A 17,266-nucleotide genomic window follows, 5' to 3' on the forward strand; every position below is an offset into this window, starting at 1 on the left:
ACTGAAAGTAGAAGAGCTTGTGAAGCTATATACATTTTCAGTTACTGAAAGTAGTAGTAAAAGTTATTTTTGTTCCTTGCATAAATAATTCTGTACCAGTCAGTTTAGCACTTTCATTTGTTCAGAGCAGACTCGATAAATTCTGTGCAGATTTTTTTATGTAGATATTTTTGATTTGGAGGGGGAAATAGTCCTCTTTGCTTCTCATTCTACTTGAGAGTGTGGTCTAGTGGTGGAAACAACAGAAGTCAGAAAATCCTGGTTCCACACTAGGCTTCCTTTTAACTTCCCTTATAACTGTGTAGATAAGTCATCTTTTCTATCACTCCCTAATTTGTGTGCACAAATCATCTTCCGTCAACTTTCCTACAGTTTTACGTCAGCAATTACTTACAAGTAGGATTTATGTCTCCTGTTAAAGGCCAGAAGGTAGCAGCTCTCTGTTTGGTGGTAGTGGCGCAAAACAACTAAAAACACGCTTTGCTGTGTGGAAATAAATATCAAGTGCTGACAATTTCTCTGCACGAAAAGTCTGCAGCTGCACAGCTCCATTATTAATCCAGTCTTACAAGACTGCTGTATGATAGAGAAAAATGATCCCCATTTTCTATCTCTGAAACTGAAATACAGAGAAATTGTGGAGAAGGTGCAAGAAACCCTCTCCGTGCTGACAGGAATTGTATGAGTGCAGATTTATGGTAGCAAGACGCTGCATAGCCGAGGAGGAAACTGCAAGTTATACTCTAGAAAAATGTCCCCTTCCTCATTCTTTTTTTCAGTATGAATCATGTTAATAATGAGGTCGTTTACAGGTGTGTTTGGTTATATGTGGTCAGAGTGGAAACCATTGCAGAACACTGCTGAGGTACAGCAGGACTGGTGAAGCAGCGTACATGAAGAAAATGGGAAAGGTAATTCTGGAGAAGAAGTGACTGCATGATCACTGATCTACAGTTACCAATTACCAATTCAGGAGCTTAAGCAAGCTTTTTGTTGTGGGGAGGGGTTTTTGTTTGTTTTCTATTTATTTTCCTTTGAGTGGTGGGTAATTAAGAGTATGTGTAATGGATAAATGTCAGATTGAGGGGAAGGAAGTAATTTTTACCAGGGACTAAGGACATCCTTTCTGGATTGATGCTTCTGAAATATTTTATCCAGTGGTGGTGATATATTAGAAAATGACAATAACCATAAGGACCAAGCTCATCTTCAGCAGAAGTGGTGTACACCTGAAGCATGTAATTGCTCTTGAAAGGCTACATGTTGATTACTCCAGTGCAAAAAGTTCAGGAGGCCTACGCTGTTTGTGTCAGATTTACTTGGAAATGATTGTGACACTCTGCCTGACAGTTCAAACCAAAGTGCTTTAAAAGAGGTGTTTATGTAGAAACTATAGCACTAAATGAAGGAAGAGAGCTTGTTAAGCACTGTGAAGACTTTTGGGAATAAAGCTGATAGGATGGAGCTCAGTTAAAGCTCCAACAAAGCTGTGGCTGCACAGCAGGATATAGGCTTATCATTACCGTGATATAATTGGAGCTGTTGGAATATTCTGTTTAAGCTTGTTGACTTCAATATATACATACACTGCCTGGATTAGAATTGCTGATCCTTTTTTTTTTTTTTTTTCTGCTCTACATTGCTGCAGAATTTATTCTGTGATTTATTTTCTGCTTGGACTTCAGGTGATAGCTTTTTCTTTCATATCACATCCACAAAATCAGTCCCAAAATCTAATGCTTGTGGAAGAGAGAATGTGAATATTTGGGAGGAAAAGTAACATTTTATTTCCTACCCTTAAAAAATGCCAAGAATGGTATGCAGAGTGTTGGTGGCTATTATTTTACTTGTTTGTTGCTCCAGCATATCTGTCCTGTGACTTACAGTGTAAGAAGAGATAGGGTAGAATATGAGACATTTGAAATATTTATGAGGCTAAACTGCAAGAACCTCTCTTGAGTTTGCCCAGAGACAGGCTAAACTCTTGAGTCTGGCTCTCTTGAGAGAAGCAAACCTCCATCATCCATTTCAGAATTTCTGTTCTGGTTTGTGGCTGATTCTTGACGACCAGGATGGTACAGAAATCAAATGCTTCAAAGCCAGAAGACAAACAGGTACCTGTTCTGTCGCTGTGGCTCTTATTTATGTGATGAAGCTGGCCACGTGTCATCTTTACCTTATGGATATTTTTTCTTTGATTGTTTGAACCTTTTTTCCCTGCTTTGGGCGTTCCAGCTGTAAGGTCCCTGAGCACACATAGTCTCTATCCGTGTCTTAGGAGAGTTAAGAAGGGGAAGGGAGACTGCGGCTGAGGAGAAGAGGGAGTCTGCATCTGTCTTCAAATCCTGGAGTCATTTGGACTCGGAGAGGTTCATTTATGTTAGGTAAAGCAGGAAGTGTCCCATGCCCTCCTGGGCCCTAATTTCTGCTTGCCACCTGCCATCCTGTTGCTGAGGGCCATGCTTCATTTGTGCGGTGGCAGAGGGCTGTCCCTTGGGCACAAGGGCCACACGCATTGGTCTGCTTGCCTTGGGGAAAGCTGGAGGTGTGTGCCCACACATGCTGCTGGGGACAGGCTGCATGCGTCAGATGTGGCTTGAACACTATGAATTTAATGCATGTCTTTATGGAAGGGTCTTGCAACTCAGAGGCTGGATGTCGCAGAAGCTGAGAGCTTATAGGAGCTGTTTTGCTACCCATGCATGAGTGGAAGCACATCACGTTCTGCCACGAGGAATCCTGTTCTGCCCCTTTTGGGGAACTTAAAGGTTTCTTTGCATTGTTCCAGCGTTGTGAGGTGATGTTACAAAAATCTGGCTCTGGTTTACACTTCATTTTAATAATTTTCTCCAAAACACTTACTTTCATTGGCTTTGGAGTTTGAGGGTTTCCATGACCCAAAGCATCTTTGAACATTAATGCACTGAAATGAATGAGTAAATTCACACCTCATTTGGTACTATATTGCTTGTCTGGCTGCAGAACAAACAAACCCAAACCCTCTATATGTTAAAACTGAGCGCTAGCTTTTCAGCCAGATCAGTGAGATTTAAGAGCCCTGACTCTCCTGCAATGAAGGGGGTTAAAGGCTTTAGCCTGCTCGTTCATCTGTCTGCCTTGGTCCAGGTCAGGTCCAGCCGAGAACTGCAGCACCGATGACAGAAGTTATGTTTCCTCTGGTGGATGGCTTCGGGGAAGAAAAGCGGTTGAGAAGGTGTCGGTACTGCGTGGGGTAACGTGTTAGACAGCAAGAGCTAGATGTGCCAGCACTCATCTGTCAAAGCCCAAGAGACAAGGTTAAATTAACAGATCAAGCTGAGATAAGTGTTTTGTGTAAGGTCTTGTCTATGCTCAGAGACTGGAAAAGTTAAGGAGAGCTGATGTAAAGCATGAAGTGCATAAATAAAGCCATGTTGAACTCTCCCGTGAATGCTCTCATTCAGGAGATTTGCTCTTCACTGCGGTAGCCCCGTCATCTTAACTTTCCTGAGCGTTCCTGCCTGTCGTTTGGATGTGCTCATACTGCCGGAGTGTGGGCAAGCACACGCGTGTGCAGTGCCAGCCCTGCCAAGGCTGCTGCTCCGTCTGAATGCTCCAGAAGTAAATATGTTAAAAATTTGCAGGCTTCAACTTTTGAGCCTGGTTTGTTTTAAAGATGAAAAGTGCATTTTATATCAAATACGCTAAAATATGTGGAAAATCTTATTTTGCAGAATCCAAGGAGTTTGTGCGCCCACGCATCTCTATTGTCCCTGTTGATGACTCTGCACATAACTGGTTTTCCCCCTCAGTGCTCTGTGTGAACTCTGCACAGCTAAAATTGATTCCCGTTCCCTTGATGGTTAGTTTACAGAGTGGATTTTATTCAATAGGCTTCTTTGACCCTAACTAGGCAAATGTATTAAAACTCCGATTTGAAATTTAGTCATTTACAGTAAGTTATCTTCATTTCATTTACTGTAATACCCTTCTAAAAGCTTGAAATTAAAATTTTTCCTCCTGTTTATCCTCATTTAGTGCCAGGTCCCACAGCATTTAATCTGTAGGAGGTTTTTGCCTTGCAGTGTAAGGACACCATACTTCACTTGGAACAACTAGGTGTTGCAGTAATTTCGAGAGGCTTTGTCTTTTACTTTGAGTGGATGGGTCTCAGCACTTTGCAAGATTAAAAGTGTATTTTGCTCCAGGAACCAATCTAGTCTCACTTTTTATTCACCTTTGTGCTTCCAAGGAGAACTGCTTTTCACACCAGACACATTTGTGTTTACAGATAAAAATTTTTTAAATTAGAGTAAAATTGAAATCTAGGGTGAGACAAAATTACTTAATCTTTTAAGCTGTGTGCTCTATGGGATAGAGGGGCTCTGTCTCTTTATCCCTTTGCCTCATTTAATGGTACAAGACTGGAATCCAGCCTGCAAGACATCAAATCCACTTAATAAAAAATCTGGACAGCATCCCGGAGTCTCTTCTGTGGCTGCAGATGTTACTTTACAACTACCCCACGCTAAGATCCATCAGCTAACTAAAGCAGCCATCAGGCTAAAACACAATCAGGCATTTCAGTATAGGATGGAGAGGGTACGGGTTCTGTCTATTTTAAGTTGATATAAAATACCGACCATGACAGCACAGGAAGAAGGGAGAGGGCAGCATGGTAGCCAACGTAGTGACTGGGTTTAGTCTCCAGTTACAAACTTGGTGTGTGACTTGGGTAGCAAAAGGCTTCAATTTAAGACTTGGAAACAGCTGATACTGGCGGTATCTATATGTCTTCGTTGGGAATGTAAGCAAGGATAGGCCGGTGTTCATTTTTAACAGTTTGTATCTCAAAAAATTCAGAGGATGCAAATGCCCTTTTGTACATTGAGGAGTGTCCTCCTCTTGAATGTTAGTAACCAGCTGTAAGCTTTTCAAAGGAGCGTAGATACAGCTTGGTGTACTGAAAAAAAATGTTAAGGACCGCTACTCTTAGTTTCTTCTGTAGGGATGCAGAAACAAAGGGCTGACCTGGCTCTGAGGGCTCTGTTTATAGGAGTGTCTGACTTGAGTGAAAGCTAGATCAGGTTATAGCAGAAAAATATATATAAGATTATTTTTAAACAAACAAAAAAACCAAACCACACAAAACCCCCAAAGAAACTGTGTCTGGCTGAAAGATGTAATTTCTTTGTGCATTTTCAGCATCAGCATGAATTCACCTATATTGTAGGTTCTGTTTGTTTGCTTTTCTTAAATCAAAAGTCATGCTTTAAAACAGTCATTTTAAATATGCCATTAGTTTCCACCTTAGCTGATCTTGAAATAATTAGGTACAATCTAGTTCAGATTGCTGTTGGGCGTCTTACAAACAGCAGTTATCTAGTTATCTAAACAAAATCCGTTTAGGTCCTTAGTTGTTGCTGGTTTTAAGGTTTTTTTGACCTTGAAATAAAAATGTTGCATCAATTGTATCTGCAAATTAGGAATTTTGGTATTTTCAAAATACTTTCTAATTTTTAAAAGCTGTAAGGTCATTTTTTTACATTTCAAAATAGAAATAGAGATCTTTCAGCTAGGAAACTTTTTGGCTTTTTTGTTTTGTTTACCATATCCAGCCCCTAGTGTTGGCAGGAGGTTTTGCTTGGTCTCTTGAGCATCCATGAGTTAACATGCCTTTTTTTCTTAGTCAGTACTTGCTGCTGGGTATGAGCCAGGGGTGTGACTTTGGGGGCATTAATTAAAAGGCTCGGACAGTTTAACTTCCTAAAAATGATACACATTTTTGGACTTTGGATGTACAATTCTAGGAAAATAATTGGAGATATATAAATAGAAATAAATGGTGTCGCTTTTGAGATTGACTTTTGTAATCAGAAGTGTTAACTTCTGTTTCAGGAGGCAGCTTGGAAGCGATGTAACAACTTAATTAAACAGATTGAGCAGGAAGAGGAGGAGATGTTCTAAATTAGCATCCTTTGGAACAGTTATTTAGGTATAAATACTGATCAAATAATGTCACTTCTTATGGCGATACCTCCATCTTACAGCAGCTCTTGAAAGGCCACCAAAATGAAATGGGGCGACTCATGGGAAAGGATAGTGGCAGTTTCTAATGGCCTACGCCAGTTCCTTTGAAACCATATGCAAAAATTTTGTAACTCTGGTAATTAATATTTTATTTCTTAACATCTAAGACAATCATAGCTTTAATTTTGAGAACTATCCATGTATAGCTTACTGCTGCAAAATTTATCATGTTGACTTATTCTGGTTTTTTACATTTTGAAGGTCTCATTAAGCTTGGAGAGGACGAGGTCTACAGGGGCTTTGGGGGTTTTTGTTTTGCTTAGCATGCAAGTGTATGACTTTGGCTGGGACACAAGTTTAAATGCAAGGTTTCCCTGTTTCTCTGCGGTGTTTTGACGCTGTGGCTGCTTCAGAGATTTCCAGTAGCTGGTGCATTATTGCAGTTGGCAAAATCTTCTAGTTTCGTGCCTCTGAAGGGTGGCAGAGAGGTGTGTTACTTCCATCCGTGCCCCAGCTATTGAGGAGACGTGTTCCTCCCAGTAACCGGGTCCTTTGCTGAAAACAGGCGATTGATGATCCTGTGGTTGGTCATACAGCCAAGGGGATGCCACAATCAGAGCTGAGAAAGCAGTTCAAGATCTCATCTTTCAATCCCTTTCTTCCCTGAAAGTGAGTTCATGCTTCTTGATACCATATCCGTTATGGCTGTGACGGAGAACACCTGACAGTATTTGCAAAGCCTGGTCTCCTGGGTAGAGATCAGGGAAAGGAGCTAGCACAGCATGTCACGTTTTCTCTTTGTGATACTAATTTGCAAAAGCAAAAGGAGGCTGCTGACAGGTGAGGAACCTTTAATTGGAGAGCTCATTGTGCATGGGCCAGCAGTGCCCATGTCTCAGGACAAATGTGGATTAATTTAGGGCTTGGTAAAGTTATCACTTAGAAAACTGAGTATGAGTTTGTACCATACTAGCCCATCCAGGCTGCTCCCTGTATGGACACAGCATACCAGAGACCCGCCCCTTAGTTTACTACATACTTGTGTCATGGTATAGTCTTCTTTGGAGAGCAAATCAAGAGTTTGCGCTGTCTTTATAGCTTCAAGTATATATTCAAACTTTTCAGACTTAAAGTACTGAAGAGGCAGACTACTGTGTGTGTCAGCACTCATTTGCTCTTTGTAGGTTTCAGTCTTTTTAATTAAAAACACTACTTACTGTATAAGCATCTTGGTCCCACAATCCAGGCACCTAAGGTAGGTGATATGAACTTTCTCTTTAGACAAACCCTCGAGGCTGGTATAATTCTGCACTTGCTGCCCACTCAGAAACCTTTAGTATCTTCACAACTTCTGTACATCTTCAAAGGGTAGAAGTTGCTTTGTGTAATCCAAAACATGGCCTTATGAAACAAAAACAAACAAGAAAACCCTGGTGCTGTGGGTTTGGAAGGGAGCTTTGAAAGATGTGCGGTGCCAGATTCTCCTACTGCTGCCCACACTGAACTGTAATTCCTGCAGGATGAGTCCATGGATTGCAAGGAGAGGAGGGAGGAGGCGGATGGAGGCATTAATGCACTGTCGCTTCTGCGATTGGCTTTGTCCAAGTCCTAACGTGGACGTTGGAATCCCTGTGGGGCAGTGTGTTGCAGCCTGCGGCTCATGAATCGTCATTCTTCTATCAGTGTGTGAAAAAGAAACTTGCCCAGGCAGTAAGAACAACGAAGATCATCCTCTTCTTTAATTGCTGTGCAGAATCTCTTTTGAATCTCTTTTAGACAAATTAGAGGAAGAAGATTCTATCGTGAATAGATCCGTTTTCTTGCACTGTAGTTTTGGCGGAAGATGCACACTTTTCTTCTGTTCTGCAAGAATTGCAGAAAAATGATTTTTTTTTTTTTTTCCTCTACTGTTTCCAGATTGCAAAACAGAAGGACCTTCTGTTCGAATGCTATTCGGAAAAAAAAAAAAAGCAAAATGGAATAGGATCTGTTTTGTAATGTGGTTTGATTAAAATTGACAATGGTGTGCTGACAAGCCTCTTGCATATTTTTAGTAGAGAAATATATTGTTTAATGTGGGCATTTGTTTTTGATGGGTTGAAGCTCAGTTTCAGGCAGCATTTGTCAGTCCAAGAGGGTTTTCTTAGTTATGCTTTTTGCACTTTTTATTTTGAGAATACATCTAACATTTACACTTGTAGTGCTTCAAAATAAGAAGGGATAGCACACAATAGTTTAAGATATCCTCAGTAATGCGCATACATTGTTGTAGGGAGGTATGGTCTATAGATAGAGGTATAGGTAGGTCATGGATGACTAAAATCAAGGGGAGGGTTGATGCTGCTCAGTGTCTGCTTAAACTTTTCTGAAGGCTGTATAATCAGTGAGGATAGCAGCTGGAATTTGAATTCAAAATTTCTGGTTTACTTGTTCCATTTTGCTAAAACTATGTTTCCCTGGTTCTTGTTGTCAATCTCTTTTATTGTTTTACACCACAGAGAACACGGCAATTGATGAAGAGAAGGACAGGTAACGCTGGTCACTTCGTCTGCTGAAGGAAGTGCAGGCAGTGGAGGCTGGGTGTGTGGAGGTCTGTGTTCAGCACTTGTGTTTCACAGCAAATAGATCATAGAATCACAGAGTGGTTTGAGTTGGAAGGAACCTTAAAGATCACCCAGTTCCACCCCCCTGCCATGGGCAGGGACACCTCCCACCAGACCAGGCTGCTCAAAGCCCCATCCAGCCTGGCCTTGAACGCCTCCAGGGATGGGGCAGCCACAGCTTCCCTGGGCAACCTGGGCCAGTGTCTCACCACCCCCACAGTAGACAATTTCTTCCTAATATCTAATCTAAATCTCCCCTCTTTCAGTTTAAAACCGTTCCCCCTCATCCTATCACTCCACTCCCTGATCAAGAGTCCCTCCCCATCTTTCCTGTAGGTCCCCTTTAGGGACTGGAAGGGTCTCTAAGGTCTCCCTGGAGCCTTCTCTTCTCCAGGCTGCACAACCCCAACTCTCTCAGCCTGTCTTCACAGCAGAAGTGTTCCAGCCCTCTGATCATCTTCGTGGCTTACTCTGAACCCTCTTTGACAGGTCCATGTCTGTTTTGTGCTGAGGACTCTAAAGCTGGACATAGTACTCCATGTGAGGTCTCCCCAGGGCGGGGCAGAGGGGCGGAATCCCCTCCCTCGCCCTGCTAGCCACCCTTCTTTTGATGCAGCCCAGGAAGTGGTTGGCTTTCTGGGCTGCAAGATGGTCTAGCACTTCACCTTGTTAAGCCAGCTTTCAAATCCACTGTTATGTACGAGGTGAAAATGAGTTTGATTTCTGACTAGTTTGTGTTTATTGATTTGGCAGTTGTCAGGCGCCAGCTCTGCAGGGGAGAGGATCGGAGCAGCGAGCTGACCATGAGTCGGGACAGGGCGGACTGTGCAAGCAGGTTTGCAGGGTGCCTGCTCTTACCATGCGCCGCTCAGGAGGAGCAACCTACCAACTCTAAACTGGAAGCTTTTCTTTAAAAACACTGATTTGTTATTGTTGAAATGTGGAAGACTAAATATTCTGAAAAAAAGAACACCTCCCTGGTGTGGTAGGATGTGTTGTGTAAGTGTGTGGACTAAGCATTGCTCGAGTAAATGTCTGTCTAGGGAGTGTCTATGATTATAGGAGAGTGAGATTAGAGATCCACTTCCTTCTTTTAGTGCAGTGCTCTTAACCTCTCCATTGGATCAGGCAAAGAAAGCTTCTGCATGGAGGGCAACTAGATGTGACAAGTATTATATTTTGTATTCTGCAATATAAAAGTCTGTTGCAAAAAGCTTTAAGAAAAGATTTTGCTACATAGTCCTGTCATTTGTTTTGCTCAAGGTTCTTTGCTGCAGTAACTCCTTGAAAAATGAAGCTGAATCCGTCCTTATTGCTTGATCTGAATAATGAATGAACTTGGGCTTTTTTTAATCCAGCTCATTCTGCAAACTTTGATTGTGTTTGGTTTAAGAAAACCAAGTCATCAGTGGTACATACTACACATTCCATGGTCAGCCTCGCAAATAGATACTGTGCAGATTCGGTAGGTCTGACGGCACTTGTAAAATAGTCATAGTGTCTTGCTTTGTCCCTTTTTTGTTTAAACCAAGCAAAGCCAGACTAGAGCTTCTTTTGATAAGTAAAGCATAATCTTGAAATGTAAGCCTTGTAGAAGCCAGTCTGCTTAGCTGCAGATTTATTAAAAAGGCCTAAAATTCAGTTCAGAAGGAAAATCCCGGTTATTTGACAGCTTGTGTAGTCTTGAAAAAATATGTAGAGACCTCTGGTGGGAGGAAGTGAAGGAGGAATTTTCTGTGTTAAATGTAGAAAGGCGCAGAAGTGGAAGGATCTCAGCTATGGTGTCCTTTTGCTGTGCTTGTTTGAATGATTTCTCTTTTGAAATTTCCCAGCCTTGCTAAGACTACTGGATGGTTGCAGTCAGGGAAGAGCAAGCTTTGTTTTATTTTAGGCGCTTGCTGCATATTCTGGCGTGAGTTAGGTTGTGAGACTGCTGTTTTGATTCAGATACAGCCTGATGTGGTACCGCTGTGAGATGGTTCAGAAGTCTCTTCCCAGGCCTTACGCGGGAGTTTGCAGTGGAGAAGTGGGAGCAGACAGGCTTAATTTGCTGGTGGATGCATCTTGGCATCTTGTACAACTACACTGAGCGATGTCTAGGTACAGAGTGTTTTGAATACCTTTAACTTCCACCACAGGAGTGAAGGGGAGGTGAGAAGGAAAACCCAAACCCCTTCCTGAAATGCAAAGCTTCATCTTGTAATGTGTTCCATCTTGTAACATACTTCATCTTATAATTAGCTCAGATGGGTTTTATCTGCGCGGCATTTGTATTTTTCTTAATGTTTCTAGCTTTTGCAATCAGTGCTGTACCTTCGCTCAGTGAGAGGGCTCATTTGGCAAATGCATCAAGGCATGACGTCATTCTTACCAGCATCTCTAGGCTTGTTTAAAGCCATCGGTGGTGGTTCGACTGCACTTCCTGGAGTTGTAGGCAGCTGTGGAATTTCATTGATCGTGACCAACAGGAAATTCTGAAGGGAAAAAAAAACTTTGTACAAGGCTTGCGAAAGGCTGTTGCTTGATTAGTTCCTTGGCTAATGGTAATACATGGCATAGTGTAGGTCCCAGTGCAGAAGACTGCGCCGCAAAGAGAGCTTTTCAAAGTAATTATCTGTAAAATGATAAAAGTAATGTTCATCCCAAATTAATGGTGGTGTAGAACCAATCGCATTTATTTTTTAAGAGATCATTAGAGAGTGTTGATAGCATTCCAGCAGTCATGTAGAAAGCTGTGTGCTGGTGGGGAGGGAGGCTTGGTTCCTAATGAAAACCTTGCCTGTCATGCTGGTATGCACAATGCAGAAGGGACAAAAGGTTATTTTAAAAAAAAATCTTATCAGAAGTGCTTTGACATTAGTCCTCAAGTAATTATTTTTATCCTTCAATAAGTGCATCTGCATGCTATTGTGCTAACACTGCTGCTTCTCTTGTTAATTATACTCTTTTAGGCTTGCTTCACAAGAGTAATCTAGCAGCCTGAAATAATTAATGCAGTTCAAATCAAATGCAGTAAGAATAAAACAAGCTCGACCAAAAAAAAAGAAGGGCAAAAATAAAAAGAAGGCAAACCCTAACACATAGGCAATTAGATGCCAAAACAAACATGCAGGCTCTAGTGTGTCTGTGTACATACAAAAAAGGTACCTTCTGTATTACAGGCATTTAAAGATTACTGAATGTAATTAAATTGAACGATACCTTATTACAAACAAATACCGTTACCTCTTTTCTCTCCTTTCACCAAAGGGTTGTTAGTAATTGGTCTTGCCATTGGCTTCAGTGGCCATAATTAAAGTTAAGCACATTTGCAGTTCTTTCCAGCAACAGATTCTAAACATAAGGCTTTTGTAGTTCTCTGTTATCCAGCAGTACATTTGGTGGAGAAATAGGTCCTGGTTAATGTTATCTGCTTCTACTAAAAGGCTTACAAAAAAGAGCTAACAGGAAACTGATACCTTTTATGTCTTCTCCCAAATGATATCTGGAGAGTTCTGTAATCAAAATATTGTGCCAAATATTTCCTGGAATGATCAAACCCCAGAAGACCTTGAATCTTGCATAATCTCCTTTTCAATCAGTGAAACTTATGGCATATAAGGTGATGAGCAGATGACATAGCTTTTTCCAGTCAGTGGAATGTTTTTATTACTTTATTTAATAATTGTGGATATGGCGAAGTCTGGTTGCAGTATTTTGTCTTGTGTTTTTTAAAATCAGTTGTTTCAATGGGCGAACTGAAGGTACCAGAATCATGGCTTCCATCTGACAGAAAAAGCAGGCATGGTTTTGAATTATAGATGTTTTATTAATCTGTATTTTAAATCTCATTTTAGTTACTTAGTATACAGGGCAGCAATGAAACTCTTTTTCTGAGCCACAAAATTTGAAATCATAATCTTCCCTGCTGAGTAAGTTTCACTCGTAAATAATAAAATAAGTTTGCCTTTCTTCAGGATTAGTTTCTTGTGAACCAGTCAAAAATGAGTAAATAGCAAATAGAAGTTTATGGTAGGCTTTATAAAACATGATCTTTTGGCTCCAAGCTGGGTCCTTCAGTACCCGCGGCTGGGTCCCTGCCTTTCTTGGCAGCAGCATCTGATGCCCCGCTGCTGCTGGCTTCCTTCGGCTCCCCCTCCCTGGGGGCTGCCCCTGCTTTGGCAGTGCTGCGTACTGGTGCCGGGTGAAACACAAAGCACCACCAAGTAGCCCAGTACAGTATTGAAAACTCCCACTGAAGGGTTGGTGGTGTTGAATTGTATAGACTGAAGCAATTACTTAACGTGGAGATGCTTCTGTTTGGCTAAAACAAAGTTCTTTCCACCACCCCAACCCCATTGTCTTAAGGAATAACATACCACTAACCCTACCTTAAACATACTGGCTTTGCTGGAGCTGAATAAGTGACCGTCTAAAAGAATGAGAAATGTTGTTCATGCAGTACAGGAAATTAAATTTATTTTTTTTTTAATAGCTGACCATTAGCATTTGTTCAGCTTGTTTGAGTTTGGGATGATCCCCAAGTTTACAAAGTAAACTTATGAAGGATGCTAAAACTGATCTTCAGCCTAATTCTTCAGCAGGGATTTTATTTGCTTTTATTGTTGGTTAATGAGCAGCCTAGGTTTATGATGTTGAAGGAGGGGAGAAGTCTGAAGTAGGAAATACTACCTAAATGCTTTAAATGAGCAAATTGCATTATGTGGGTTTCGCCATTTCCTAGCACTGAGACATCATTAATAACCTTGAATGCAAATTTGCCGATTAAAATATGAGCTGGGCATTTTCTTCGAGAAGTATATTGGCATAAAAGAGCAATGAACAGATTGTAGAAGAGAAAGTTGCTCTTGGCCTCGTTTGTAAAACAGTTCTATGGAGGTATTTTTAAATTGTTGGATTTGTGACTTTCTTGAAGAAAATCCCTTAGAAAAACTGCTGTTCTTTTTGTTTTGTTTCATTTAAGCATGTGGTATACTTAGTGGGGAAACTTATCCTTTGGGATGTTTTTTTCTCTTCCTTTCTCTCCCCATTCTGTTTTGCTAAATTTTCTGTCTCTATATTGTGATGACCTTCCTCGTTTTCTTTTGGCAAAGTACCTCTGAATGTGGATTTCTCTCATATTGAAGCTGAAGGAGCAAAGTATACTCGGTACTTAACAAAATAAATATACTGGTGGAAGAGCCTACGGGAGCAAGTGCTGGTCATGCCCTTCTAACAGCGTGGCTTGGTCTTCTCAGTCTGAATTGAGACTCTAGTTGGCTTTTTCATGTTAGTGTATTTCTTTATATTCCTGGCAGAGGGAGTTCTTCAAATTGGGAAATAAATCCAGGCTTGGTGATAACTCTGTGTGTATGTGATACAGACGCAGCTCCTGCTGGAGAACTGCATTGAAGCATCAACTGTATCTGACAGGCATTGTAAAGCCAAGCAAGCAATGGCACGGTTTAAAATTAAATGAAAGAAAGGGAATTAAATGTAAGGTCAATTACCAACCTGGGACAGGCGCATACCAGTATCACAGGAGATGACTGTCATGTTTTACTGCTCTGCTCTGATTTGTGTTTTCTGTCCAGACTTGGAAGGATTTCTGCATTGAGACAGACAAGGGCTGCTACTTAATTTTTCAGAATAACTGTGTTGTGTCTATGTATAGCCTCTTTTTTTACTCTTTTCATTTTTTGAGGCATTTGGCATAGCCATGGGTCTCTTCTAGAGTAGCCCATAATGAAAAAGTGTCTGTGTTACAGGAAGGCAGGTGTGGGTTCATTCCTGCTTTGAATCAACTCACTTTGGTACTGACGCTCCTGCTTCCTTGCTTTGCTTTGCTGTCTTGCTTCTGGTGGCCTTTTTGTCTGCATGCGTGTGTAGCAGTTCTTGGCCATATCCATTGGGGCTGGCCTCCTGGTTTAGATGTTGGTACCACATGGAGCCTGCTGTGCTGCTTCACTTTTCCAGCCTGGGGAGATGATTCAGTGCTGTTGTAAGAAAAATCACTCACGATGCCAAGGTGGAAGGGACCTTCTTAGGTACTAGAAGGGGCTATAAGGTCTCCCCAGAGCCTTCTCTTCTCCAGATATGTAAGATATGTAAGACAAGATGAGAACAGGTCTGGAGGGGCAAAGGGACAACACTGTTACCTGACCTGGAGCTGCAGGAAAGGAAGGGACCTGGGTACGATCCTTCTTAGCTTCCCTCACGGAATCTCTGGAGACCTGAGTGCTCTTCTAATGAAAACTTTTGGAAATTTACTCTTGATATCCATGTCTTGGAACTCAATGTTTTCATGATCTACTAAGTATACCCTGAAGAATGTCTTTTTGTCTCTCACATGTTTCTGATAGCTGGTGTTCCTGTACACCTGAGCAGGCCAAGGCCACTGCCGCTAAAGTGGCTGGCAGCCCTGGCAAGAAGAAACAGGGAACAGACATGCTGCTGAGCACTGTGTACCTTTAGGCGAGAGGGAGAAGAGATGGAGAGCTGGTGGCAGCATGTGGTTGTGCTGTTCCCCTTAACGTCTGCAGGCCTTGTCCTGCCTTTTCCTACTGAAGCTCCAATTTGTGTGACTCCTAGGATAGAGTCCTGCTCTCGGAGGGAGGTTTGTCTGCAGTGTAGCCACTGGTACTGCAGAAATGCATTTTCTTTTAACTTTTTTCTTCTTCCTTTTTCCTTCCCTCCCCCACCTTCCCCTGCTTTTGACATTTTTTTTTGTTCTCAGAGGCAAGCTCAGGATTGAATGAGTCCAAGTTAAATTAAATTTGGTTCACAAGCTAGTTTCTGAAATGAGAATAAGTCAGCTTTATTCAAAGTGAAATTTTGCAATTTATGCAAAGTGAAATAACTCCAGAAAAAAAAATTGTTTATTGTAGGCATGGGTTTGGGTTGCTTTGCTTCAAGGAAATTGCTTGGGGGTGTTTTTCTTTCTGGTGGCACCAACACAGCTCCCATCAAAATGACTGAGGATGTATGCCGACAGATGAGAGCCGAACACACGCACACCACCAAGTGAGCAAAGTGCTTCCAAAGTACCACAGATGACCTCATCACCAAGCGAGATTGTTGCAGGAGAGCCAACCTACGATTTAGGTCACCTAAACAAGCCATAAGAGTGAATTTGCACAGTTTAAAATGATTATTTCACTTTCCATTTATCCCAACCTGGAAATTAAGGGATCTATTAAAGGAGTAAGGTGCAATATAGAATAGCAAGTAAAAGCCAATGTCCTCATTTCCTTCACAGGATCTGCCTCTAACTCTGTTTTTCAGAAGAACTTTAGTTGGTGGTGTTTAAATATAAATCAAAGGTGATGTATTAGTTTTATTGTAGCCTGCGGAAATGATGAACAGCTCCATGGGAAGGTATATAATACAGTGGCCAATACTTTGGTGCTTAAAATGAGCTCTCAGACTGTTAAACCAGTTGGGTTTTCATTTAAAAAGTTTGTTATGAAGTAGATACAGTCTCCCTGTGATGAAATACTAGGTTAGCAGTGTGAACACTGCTTTTTTTATTTGGAATACTTGTGAAGAATTTTTTGGGGGTACATCTTTTAATGAATGATTTGAGTGTGTTGTATCTTGACTTTTTCTCTGTAACATCCATTTTTTCCTCATATTTCTTATTAATAGGAAACAGGTTTTGCTGCTAGCCCTACAAATGCAGGGATTCTTACACCAGTGTGTCAAAACTCCAAGAAGCAATTTTTTATTCCAGGCAGAGTCACAGCTTTAGTGCTTTTAAGTAGAGATGTGAACTCCACTGAAGATGGTTTGTGGGTGGATTTGCAGTCAGGCTTGCTGATGGGAGTTGGGTTATCAGCTAGGAAACAAAGCCAGAACGGAGGGTCGGGAGTCTCCGGAAAGAGGGGTCATGGGCCTGGAAGCGGGACCAGAAATGTGGTCATACGATGGGAAGTGTATCGTGGGCCAAAAAAATGAAAAGCCTGGAAGTTAGGTCAATATCAAAAATAACTCAGAGACAATTGTAAAACTAGTAAGGTAGAAGTAAGAGGGCTGTAACTATTAACCAAGAAATAAATCTTAAGAAATTTAAAGAGAACATAATTTGTACTAGAAGTGTCTTTTGTTGAGGGTTTCCATCTGCATTCATTAGAAATACCAAATAAACAATTGCTTAGAGAGCTGTACTGAATTTTGGCATGCTTGTCCTTCTGAGAGAAAATTGAGGAAGCGCTGATTTATCTGTTTGTGGTCATGCAAGGAGATTTTGAGGAGTAATACAGGACTTGATTCTCTTGTTGTTTGGGGTATTTAAGTAAGGGGGAAAAAAATCCTTTGGGAGCGAAAAAGTGAAATTGCCTGTTTTCTTTGCTACTTAGCAGTACCTTTTCAGTATATTTGCTTTGAAATTCAAGCTAGAGTTTGCATTGATGGTTTTTTTTGGGTCCCGTATTGTTTTCAAGGTGTCTTTAAAGAGGCGGGATCCTGTTCTCTACCCCATGGAAGAGTTTCTGCTGGGGTGCGCTGCTGGCTCTGGGGAGATGCCTGAAGGCAAGTTTAGCAGGAGGAGAATGATGACATTAGCGTGCAGATTGGAAGACAGCCTTTTTCTAAAAATACAACATTATTTTTCCTGTTAAATGGATGATGCTGAGAGGGTTTTTTAGATGAGCTATTTTTAAGAGATAATGTATCAA

General features: G+C 41.3%; 1 protein-coding gene across 11 annotated transcripts in view; it reads left to right on the forward strand.

Annotated features, from left to right (window-relative positions):
* EHBP1 (EH domain binding protein 1) overlaps positions 1-17,266 on the forward strand; it is a 230,053-nt gene that overhangs the window by 14,975 nt on the left and 197,812 nt on the right. The window lies entirely within an intron of this gene.

This window comes from Chroicocephalus ridibundus, chromosome 3 (genome assembly GCF_963924245.1).
Source record: "Chroicocephalus ridibundus chromosome 3, bChrRid1.1, whole genome shotgun sequence".
Lineage (NCBI taxonomy): Eukaryota > Metazoa > Chordata > Aves > Charadriiformes > Laridae > Chroicocephalus > Chroicocephalus ridibundus.